This window comes from Schistocerca cancellata, chromosome 5 (genome assembly GCF_023864275.1).
Source record: "Schistocerca cancellata isolate TAMUIC-IGC-003103 chromosome 5, iqSchCanc2.1, whole genome shotgun sequence".
Classification (NCBI taxonomy): domain Eukaryota; kingdom Metazoa; phylum Arthropoda; class Insecta; order Orthoptera; family Acrididae; genus Schistocerca; species Schistocerca cancellata.
Window position 1 is genome coordinate 453578923 of NC_064630.1, and position 11714 is coordinate 453590636.

Sequence of the window (11714 nt, forward strand, 5' to 3'; positions counted from 1 at the left end):
TTCATCGGCTGTCCATTGTTATAGGTCATAGAACCACTCCAAACACGGCCGTTTTCGTTATGGTGTTAATGGTGGCCTATGGTCCGATTGATACTTCCCTAGTCAGGCTGCTGCAAGTAAAGGGACCCCATTACTTATTCTTGGAATGGCAAGCGCAGATGTGATGGGGATACAAAATGCATGGTACACAGTACAACGATCTTCCAATGTGGTGGTTGGACGTGCCTACCGGAATCTCGACGACGAATATACCTGCCGTGCACTCCAGTATCGACTCATTGTGAGAGATCTGAATATTTCACGGTTCGATTAGCCGCTCAAATGGAGACACACTACGAGACTCCTTTTAGACTCTGTCATGTGCTGATGAACTGACTCACAAGAGAATAGGGCATTTGCGTGTCCTTCAGAGTGATCATTCAACATATGGCGCTGTTCTACATCTACCTCTACATGGATACTCTGCAAATCATATTCAGCTTCACAGTTCTCTATTATTCCAATCTCGTATAGCGCGTGGAAAGAATCTCCCCGTACGAGCTCTGATTTCCCTTATTTTATCGTGGTGATCGTTCCTCCCTATGTAGGTCGGTGTCAACAAAATATTTTCGCAGTCACACCCACAAAATTCCCTATCAGGTCTGCTAAGAAAAGTAACCTCGAACAGCACTAATGCACTGTGCGGGCCGTTCTACCTGTCACGTAGAATTGCAACTCTACTCAGTTCCATGCCCGCTGATTGTATGTGCCCTTGTACTAAGAAACGCTCACATCTGACCATGTCTTCTGCGTACTTCACTCTTTCGGTCATGCACCACTAAATTTTAATTTATCGGGAATACTCACATTTTCTTGTGATTACTAACTGGAAATAAGAGAATTTTCATTAAAAATTTTGTGTCGGTATTTGTGAATTAAAATTTCAATTTGAAAATAAATATGGAATTAAGGTAAACGTAAAATGAAAACCGCGTTTAGGGCGAATAAAACTAGCACCCTCGAAATTACAACACTAGAGTGCAATGACTCAGCTAAGGGGGCACTATTTACATAACGCTCAAAACACTTTAATCTCAACAGCACACGGATCTTAAAAGTCGATTCTTTTACAGTTTTGAACAGGGCAGTATTTCAGTAACCGTATATAAGTTTCCACGGAAAAATAACACTGACAACAAATTGAAAATAATTGTTTAGTAAATTTAGCTAGGTTTCGACACGTCTAAGGACGTCGTCATCAGAATGAAAATTTTCATTCTGAAGAAGACCTCCTTATCGGGGTTGAAACATAAATAAATCGATTAAACAATTATTTGAAACCGATTGGCTGTGTTATTTCTCCAGTGAGGTCGATTTTTTATTACTTTTCAGAAGTGCATTGTACGACCTTAGACAACCGGGCAATGATTTTGAAATCATACATGTGTGAAGAAAATCGAAGCGGTACAGTCCGCAAGGATTTATCATATAAGAAGTGGGAGGGGAGAATGCCATAACTGACCGATAACCCATTTGTGCTGAATATGATAGACCGCAGGTGTACCAAAACTGAAGTATCTTAAACGCGGCTTCGAATCTTTCTTATTTCTGAAGGTGGTCTGAAGAAACGCTCAGGTCCTTTTTCGGCCAAAGGCCGACCTGTTCTTGTTGAGGCTATGCCAGCATTTGGCACCGAGGGAACATTGTGTTTCCTGGTTTCTGTCGCCGTGTCTGCGTACTCCAGGGGCTTCGCCGTAACCTCATTCCTGTTTCACACTGAAATAAAGGCCTTATTTAGGTAATCAAGCTCTATTCATTGGTTTGCAGATACCTTTTTTTTTTGTCGTTCACCACCCTCACCTCTAGAGAATACCGCTGCTCAGGATGGTGGCTTCTAGTCGCTGGAAGATAGGAGAACCATGTGGGCTATACAACACTAGCAGATCTCTGTGTAGTGATCTGCCAAATTTTCGCAGGGCCTTTGACTGACCAACCTGGATACTTTGTCCGTGCAGTTATTTCCGTTACTGTCGTGTGATGCGCTAGTCTCCTATAGCAAATACAACAAACTTTTGAAGCAGATGATCTGAAAAAGTATTTTATTCCTTTCTTTATAGTTTGCTGTTATATACAAACATTTCTGACTTGTCCTTTCGTAAGTCTTCTAAGAGACGGGCACCTGTCACGTTTCTCACGATACTGCAGTACTCGTACTGGTACTACATCACATAATTTGTTCATCGCATTCACTGTTAAACAGTTAGTCTTGATACTGTGGGGAATTGCGTCAATGCAAGACACGTGAATTAATGTTACACTGCTCTGTGAAACTAGTGACAAGCTGACGACCTCAGGTAACAATTCTCATTGTGATTTTTCAATTGTTTTTAGGTCCAACTGGGTACAGGAATAATAACAATATAAAGTAATTAACGGAAAAGTATCCACTTCTCTCGGTTTTCTCTCTATTTGTTCTCAGAATTAAAAAAAAATTCCGTTAATTACCTACCATCCAATTTGTTCAAAATATGTTGTTATAAACTACATTTGGTGTCTAGCTTTCGGGTGCAAAGATGAATAACTTTCCTGGTTGTCTAATACGCGACAAACGCACGCCAATTTGCCCGGGCGAGAAACATGTTTCTTGCAAATACGTTCCGAAAAATTAGAACGTTTGCTCTATTGCATTACTGATAGTCATACTGTACGCTAATCTTACCAGAAATGGGAGCCTTTTAAAGCGGAATGGTTAGTTAAAATGAGTGGTACTTGTGGTATGAATACTGATGTGACTTTTACTTCTCCGGTTAATATTAACGCTTCTATGACGTTGCTTCGAGTCTTTTTGCCAAGGAATATCGGAAACGATTGACTAATTTAGGAATTTCGCATGTAACTTCTCTCTATAATCAAATACACTTTTTTGATTAGTTGTTCCTCTGTCACTACTAAATTGCACAATTCATTGCGTAAGACGCATTTGTCGGAGTGCAGGTCAATGCGTATGATCTGTTTACAAGTTTAATTTGAAATGTTCCATAATATTCTAGGGCGTTAGAAAATATTTGTCGGCATTCAAGAATATTCGTAAAATATTGACAACATTGTAGAACAACTTCGATTCTCTCCTCGAAAAATAGATCGACGCGAGAGGGACAGAAGGTGTTCTGATGTCCACCACGATGTTGTGAAGACCATTTTACACACTTACATATTCATTACCATAATAGCTATCACAAAGGAACCACGTAATTGCACGATGGGGAAAACCAAATATATTACGATTAGCTTGCATTGCTTATGTGCTGTACATAGAGGGTGATTCCGCGATCACGTTACAATATTTCAGGGATGGTGGAGAAGGGTAAATATGTCAGTTTGATATAAGTGACCCTAGTTCGACAACGGCCGAGTCGAAAGCTGTAACCGAAAAACGTTCTGATGCCCTTGACAATGAAATACATGTACCGACGCTGTTGTTGCTAAGATTTTAGAGTAGTCTACTTTCGGAGGTGAGAGTACAGGCGAAAACAAGAAAAAAGTGTGTAGCAAATGTAGGCTCTAAAACGCATGTATTAAAAGCTATGAGCACCCGTTCATCTTCGATACAATCAAATACATCTCTTCGGTTTCTACTCGTATATTTTTGGAGCAGCTAGTATAAAACAAAACAAGAGAAAAGTCAAGTAAATATGGGCTCTCTAAAATGCGTCCCACAAGAGTTATGGGCACTAGTTCCAGTAGAAGAAATGTCTTTCACAGAAGGGAAGATGAAAAAGTGGTCATAGCTCTTACTGATACATTTACTCTTCTCTGTCATCCCTGAAACTTTGTAAGTTCATCATGGAACCATCCTTTATATACAGGGCGTACCATCTAACTTTGCCACTTTATGTATTTCCTAAACGAAACAAAATGTGAAAAAATTCAATTGGCCAGAGACGCACCCATGTCACGGCCTCAAACAATGGGTAAGGATGGCAATCCAGTAATGTAAACAAACATCATTTGCAAAAAAACGTTATGCTTCGTACTAAACACACAGTTGTCTATTTTCTACGGAAATCGAAAGTATATGAACAATTGTGACAGCAGACATGTTTTCATTGTTTTAGAACTTATAGGTTCTGAAATACATAGAATTTAAAGAAAGGAAACGGCGCCACATTTTCGTCCGTAATCCACAATGCAAGGTTTGCCTACAGCAAGTTTCATGACAGTGCGGCGTGCGGGATTAGCCGAGCGGTCTCAGGCGCTGCAGTCATGGACTGTGCCGCTGGTCCCGGCGCAGGTTCGAGTCCTCCCTCGGGCATGGGTGTGTGTGTGTTTGTCCTTCGGATAATTTAGGTTACGGAGTGTGTAAGCTTAGGGACTGATGACCTTAGCAGTTAAGTCCCATAAGATTTCACAAGATTTGAACCTTTGAACAAGACAGTGCAGGCAACTCGCATTACAGCATTACGGCAAAAACTGACACCGTTTCCCTGATCTAAAGTCAACAATTCCAAAAGTTATAAAGTTTAGAGCAGTGAAACCAAATCTCCCATCACTAGTTATCCCTCTAACTTCATTTCGGTGGAATAACACACATGTGACATTCACAAAAGAAATTAACTCTGAGATGCAAGTAACACTTGTTTACTTTTAGGGACTGTGCATCCCTGCCTGACTGTGAGCCCCTGACAAAAGTGCATCTCAGACCAAACGCATTTTTCTCGCTTTGTATCATTTTGGATATATATGGGGTGGCAATTTTAGGTGGCACACCCTGTACAAAGGGTGTTAAGAAACAGTCTGAAAAGCTTGTGTGGGTGTTGCCGGGTAGCCTGTCCCAAGAAAAAGTTGTTCCGAAAAAAAGTCGATGTGTTGAACCGTTTTCGAGTTAATTGCCATTGTAGTTAGCAAATTATGCAATAGCGCACTCAAGTTCAAACGGCCCACCAGACACGGTGTAGCCAAGCCTGTTCTTCGTTTGGTTTCCCAAAACTGAAAACGAGAGCGATACAAAAATTGGATATGGGACGGTAGTAAGGAACGAACCCTAGCCAAAGGCTGAGCAGTGTCTTGCTCCATCACATACGCTATGACAGCAACTGACATGAAATGTATTTGATGGGCCACTTGAACTTAAGGGAGCAACGGCCTGATCGGCTAAATTCAAAAACAGCACAAAGTATCGACTTTTTCTGAACAATTTTTTCTCAGCACAACCTACCCAGCAACATCCTTACAGACTTTCCAGATTGTTTCTGGTTACCCTATACGTACCGGGCGTCTTTCCCAGTAGTCGTCTGGCGCATTGTCTTTGGTTTTCCGATAGATATTTGCAATTTCATTTCTGCATTGTGAAGCTGGAGTAAGCCGAAACAATTAATGCTCGTCCTGCAAAGCCCACTGTCAGCATAAAGCATCGGTTTATCTTGCACAACAAACGTAAATATACATTAAATGTATTCGCAGTTGCGAATAAGGGCAACTGTCAGCTGTAGAATGGAATGGCACAAACTGTGACATGGTCGCGAATTGAACAGTGACCCTAATGTAGAATATATTTCCTTTAGTTCACGTTTATGGTCACAAACGTTTGTCATCAGACTACCGGTTTCAGTCTATAATGGCCATCTTGAGATCTGTTTTATAAACACATGTCGTAATATACTGGGGCAATAGTGGCATCCTCAAACGCTAAACACAAAATCGCGAGAAATATTTATTTGCCGATACCGGGAAAGTGACTTTCAAGTATAACATCCGACCTGTACAAAAAATGTGTGAATTCTTAGGGCCGGCCGGAGTGGCCGAGCGGTTCTAGGCGCTACAGTCTGGGATCGCGCTGCTGCTACGGTCGCAGGTTCGAATCCTGCTTCGGGCATGGATGTGTGTGATGTCCTTAGGTTAAATAGGTTTAAGTAGTTCTAAGTTCTAGGGGACTGATGACCTTCGAAGTTAAGTCCCATAGTGCTCAGAGTCAATTGAACAATTTTTTTGAATTCTTAATGGACCAGACTTCTGAGGTCATCGGTCCCTAGACTTACGCACTACTTGAACTATCGTAAACTAACTTATGCTAAGAACAACACGCACAGCCATACCCGAGGGAGGACTCGAACCCCCGGCGGGAGTGACCGCGCAGTCCGTGACACGGCGCCTCTAACCACGCGGCAACTCCTCGCGGCCGACCTGTACAGGAATACACTTAACGGGTGTTCGAGTACGTAACCTGGACGCGTGGGTGGCGAATATGAAGTTCGGATCTGGCCGTAAGTCGTGCGCACCTGGCAAACTGGTAAGGCTACCACTCGCTATAAGCGGGAAATCCTGGTTCGAGTCCCGGTTCACCCCAAATTTTCCTTGTCGTTACTCCATTCTACAGGTGATGGTGTCCTTATTCGCAGTTGCGAATACATTTAATGTATTTCATAGCGGATGTAGTCGCCGCAGTGCCTGTTCCTTTGGATGTGCATGCATGTCCAAAGGACCTTTGCATCGTAATCAGAATAACACAGGCACTGCAAAATCGTGAACACAATTGTTTTTAAATTGGAATTTTACGTGCCCATTCCATAGAGCGCTGCATATTAGTTTTATCGATCTACTAACAATGACCGTAAAACACGAAGAACAAACAGCAATGCAGCAGAGACTGAGTAGCGCTGCATGCTTGGCGGTAGGTGTCAGCACGAGAAAGGGCGGAGTTGTTGCTGCCGGAGTATTGGTTACTCTTTGTGTCTTATTGTCCCTATTAATACGGGGTGATCAAAAAGTCAGTATAAATTTGAAAACTTAGTATATCATGGAATAATGTAATAGAGAGGTACAAATTGACACACATGCTTGGAATGACATGGGGCTTTATTAGAACCAAATAAATACACAAGTTCAAAAAATGTCCGACAGATGGCGCTTCATCTGATCAGAATAGCGATAATTAGCATAACAAAGTAAAACCAAGCAAAGATGCTGTTGATTACAGGAAATGCTCAATATGTCCACCATCATTCCTCAACGATAGCTGTAGTCGAGAAATAATGTTGTGAACAGCACTGTAAAGCACATCCGGAGTTATGGTGAGGCATTGGAATGAATGTTGTCTTTCAGCATCCCTAGAGATGGCAGTAAATCACGATACACTTGCGACTTCAGGTAACTCCAAAGCCAATAATCACACGGACTGAGGTCTGGGGACCTGGGAGGCCAAGCATGGAGAAAGTGGCGGCTGAGTACACGATCATCACCAAACGACGCGCGCAAGAGATCTTTCACGCGTCTAGCAATATGGGGTGAACTTTTTTTTTTGTTCTAGTAAAACCCCATGTTATTCCAAGCATGTGTGTCAATGTTTACCTCTCTATCTACATTATTCCGTGGTTTATTAAGTTTTCAAATTTATACTGACTTTTTGATCACCCGGTATCTACCGATAAAACATGTATCGTACTAAGGAAATTCGAGGCCGGTCTATCGAATGGGCATGTAAAATTCCCGTTTAAAAATCTTTTTTTTGTAATGGAAAACTTACCGACACTTTCCCGGAGCTGGGCGTCGCATGAAAGGCTTGCTGAGCACAATTTGTTTGGGCTGACTCCAGCTACACAGGGCAAAAACTAAATTGCAAATATGTGCTGAAACGCCAGAGAAAGTGTGCCTAACGACTCTTAGGTTAGAAAACTGCCTACCGCCCATTACTTTTGTGTCTGGTGCTTTCCTTGGTTTAACCGTTGATGTGGTCAATTTCGTGGTTTTTTACTTTTTGCTTGAAGTGTGGAATGTACATAACGTTTAGAAGGCTCTGTTTCATAATTTCGAAATTCTTTTGTCTGGTTAGCGGAATACTTCGTTTTGTGAACAAATCCTACTTTTATATAAAGACTTAAGCATTCTCTTCTTATAAAGCAGGCGTGGTCTAAATAGTACTTACAAAAGCGAATGTCACAGGTCGCAACCGCACGCTCGTGAAGCTTAAGTGTGAGTTTTTCTGCTGCTGCTCTCGTGTGCTGCTTTCACAGGGCTTTTCTAAAAACAAGAAATAAAAAAAGTATCCCTGCTCGCCTGCTTTTAATCGATTTGCGCGTATTCAGGCTCCGCTCTCTGATTAAACCCCTTGCGCTCTTTGCGGGCTTTTAATGATATATTTTATCGCAGCTTTTGTGGATTAATCTTTGAAATGACGGTTTTAAAAGGGTTCCAAAACTCGCCGTATGATATTGCATATGTAAACTGAAGCAGCTTTTGACTTAAAATTAAGCAGTTTATTATTCATTTGACGTTACTCTATGGCGGTATACGGTATCAAGAAGTCAAAGCATTTCATAACGACGGGAGTTGGGCGACGATGGCAGCATACAGAGAGAGAGAGAGAGCGGACATCGTGTGTCTGAACGGCAGGCCGAATAGGGGTGCTTATCAAGAGAGCCAGCTACGCCTTTGTCGGCGGAGAATCTTTTTTCCTGGGATTAGTCTCTCTTAGGTGAATATTGTATTAACGTGATGATCAGTTTCACAAAAGAATGGTTCGGTTCTAGTCTATGATACGAGAGCTTGCTCCTCCCTTGCGAAAGTGTGACTAATTAGCAAAGTCCGAAATACACTGACAGAAAAAAGTGGCAGCACCAAAAAATAATTAATGCAGAGTAGTGATTTTCGGGAACGCATTTGTCTAGGTAACATATTTAAGCGATTAACGTTATGAGATCACTGGTTCATGTAAGCGTGAGATAAGCCATTGCTACTTTGGAATGCTAGTATCAGTAATAACCGGTGTAGCCGCCAGAATGTTGAATGTAAGCATGAAAACGTGCATGCATTGTGTTGTACAGGTGCCGGATGTCAGTTTGTGGGATGGAGTTCAGTGCCTGCTGCACATGGTCGCTCATGTAGGGAGCGTTAATGCAGGTCGTGGGTGATGCTAGAGATGTCGTCCGATGATGTTCGGTACATACTCGACTGAAGGCGGATCTGGTGATCGAGCAGGCCAAGGCAAAATGACGACACTCTGTAGAGCATGTTGGGTCAGAATTGCGGTATGTGGACGAGCGTCATCCTGCTGGCGAACACCCAATCAATTGGTGGTCATGACTATCAGCACGTCCGCTCCCAGTTAGATGAGTGGTCCGCGCTACAGACTGTCAATCCTAAGGGCCCGGGTTCGATTCCCGGCTGGGTCGAAGATTTTTCTCGCTCAGGGACTGGGTGTTGTGTTGTCCTAATCATCATCATTTCATCTCTATCGACGCGCAAGTCGCGGAAGTGGCGTCAAATCGAAAGACTTGTACCAGGCGAGCGGTCTACCCGACGGGAGGCCCTCGTCACATGCCATTATTATTATTACTACCAGAACAACAAGGCATATCACCAAACTGACGTATGGTTTAGTGGTAAGTGTGCGTGGGATAACAAGGACAGTGCTCCTGCTGTCATACGAAATCGCACGCCAGACCAATACTGCAGGGATAATTCGAGTGTGTCTAGGCTGTAGGCAGGCTGGTTGCAGGGGCTCATCTGGCGTCCTTCTAATCAAAACACGGCCACCACTGGCACAGAGCAGAGCTGGCTTTCATTAGAAAACGCAACTGCGCTCTTCAATGAACTCTCTCTCTCTTGACGTGACTAGAATCGTAAGCGACGTTGTTTGGGGTAAGTGGTCTGCACACTACAGGGCTTGAAGTAACTGATATGTAACAGTTCGTTGTGTCACTGTGGTGCCAACTGCTGAAATGGTGCAGCACTTGCAGTTACGGTGCGCCAGAGCCATATGCCGAACGAAAAGATCTTCCCTGTCGGTAGTGCAACGTGGCCGTCCGGAGCCCTGTCTTCTTGCGACCACACCTCCCCGTGACCACAGCCGCCAGCAGTAATGGACAGCGGATGCATTCCTGCCAAGTCTTTCTGTAGCGTTCCAGAAGGAACATCCGGCTTCTATTAGCCCCGAAAAAAGACGTCGTTCAAACTCAGAGAGCTGTTAATAATAGCCTCTTTGCCGTCTTAGAGGCATTCTTGACTAACATCAACTCACTCAGATGTAACTAACGCTCACGACCGTGAGAGTGCTTATTTAAAGCAAACCTGATTTTAATCATCAAACTGCGACTGGCGTGGAATTTCAATAGACGTTATCTTTCAGATGTTGAAACACGCTGTAATGTAATAAAACAAAAATTATTTGTGACTCTTTTTCTTTGCTATCAGTGTAATGTAATAGAATGAATATGAGCCTCGACTTATATAAAAAAGAAACACACATTAACGCAATGGCTCTGCATAAAACAGAAATGACTAATGTAGGAATATTATCAACAGTTTAATATTTTGTATAATTTAGCCCGACGTGTATAAGCACTCAGTAAACTAGCTCAGTTGTCAGGGTAGTTACGTAATCGTCGATAATTAATTGTCCTTTTCTTATTTACCCAACACTACAGATATTATTCCATACTCGTGAGAAGTCGTGTGCTTATTGCACCAGAGAATATTTGCCAAGTCTGTTCGATGTACACTACTACAATACGTAACTTAACATCGTGGTTTCGTCTCTATTCCCCAATATAACAACACTAGCATCTACAAATGAAATACTATAATGGAACTGGAATCCTGTGACCAGACCTTTTCTGCCAGGGATGTTATCTCGTTATATAAAAAAATCTACAAGTAAAATTGTTAAATTATTAGTAGCTGCCTCCGGTCTCGTGGGATCTGAAATAAGGTTAATTGTCCTAACCGACGGCACGTCTCGTAGATGAGCTAAAAGAAAAATGTTACACATATTTATAAGATGGAGCCTAACAGTGAAAATTCTTTGTTAAGGCCCATGTCTACTTAAGACGATCCAGGTATCAAACTACCAATTGATTGATCATATACACAAATTCTTTTGACAAAAAAACCGTTATATTTTTCGGGTTTTAAGTACAACTTACATTATCAGCTGGTACAGCAAGATGAGTTTTACACAAGAACGTCCTCTTAGGTCCTATTCCAAGCACATAAGATACGTGAAAGACAAAGAAAAGGTAGTTCATGCATATAAGCGCAATAGTCCATGGAATAACATGTCCATTGTAGTTCTATTTCTTCTTCTTTGGCATACTTGCCGATTATTTATAAAATTTATGGTAATATTTAGTTTACATTTTTGTAAGCCCAAGTCCACCGTGAGAGAGCTTATTTAAAGCAAACCTGATTTTCATCATCAAACTGCGACTGGCGCGACATTTCAATAGACGTTATCTTTCAGATGTTGAAACACGCCTGCTAAATTTAGTTTTGTTGAAACACGTCTACTAAATTTAGTTTATCTCTCACAGTTCGTTCTTAGTGCTGAGATTTTTTTTTGTCATTGTACTTCTACTGCATCTGAAATCTGTACTCCATTATCCACTTTACGGAGTGTGACTAAGGATGCTCTGTGTATGCCTCTAACTTCCCCTTTTCTTGTTACAGTCTCTAATGGTAGCCGGGACGAACAATTGCTTGTAAGCCTCCATATGAGCTGAAATGTAACGCATTTTATCTTCTCGGTATTTTCTCGAGGTGTACATAGACAGTAGTTGACAATTCTAGGAGCGTACAATCTTGAATTTCAAAAGTAAACCACAGCTTGAGATATAACTCCTCTCTGTCATGCTTACCAAACGAAATTGTGACGAAACCCAAGTGGCGCCGCATTGCCACCCGCGCCGCCCCCGCCAGTAGCCGCATAGAATTGACCATTTAAGGACGAGAACCACAATTGTTTA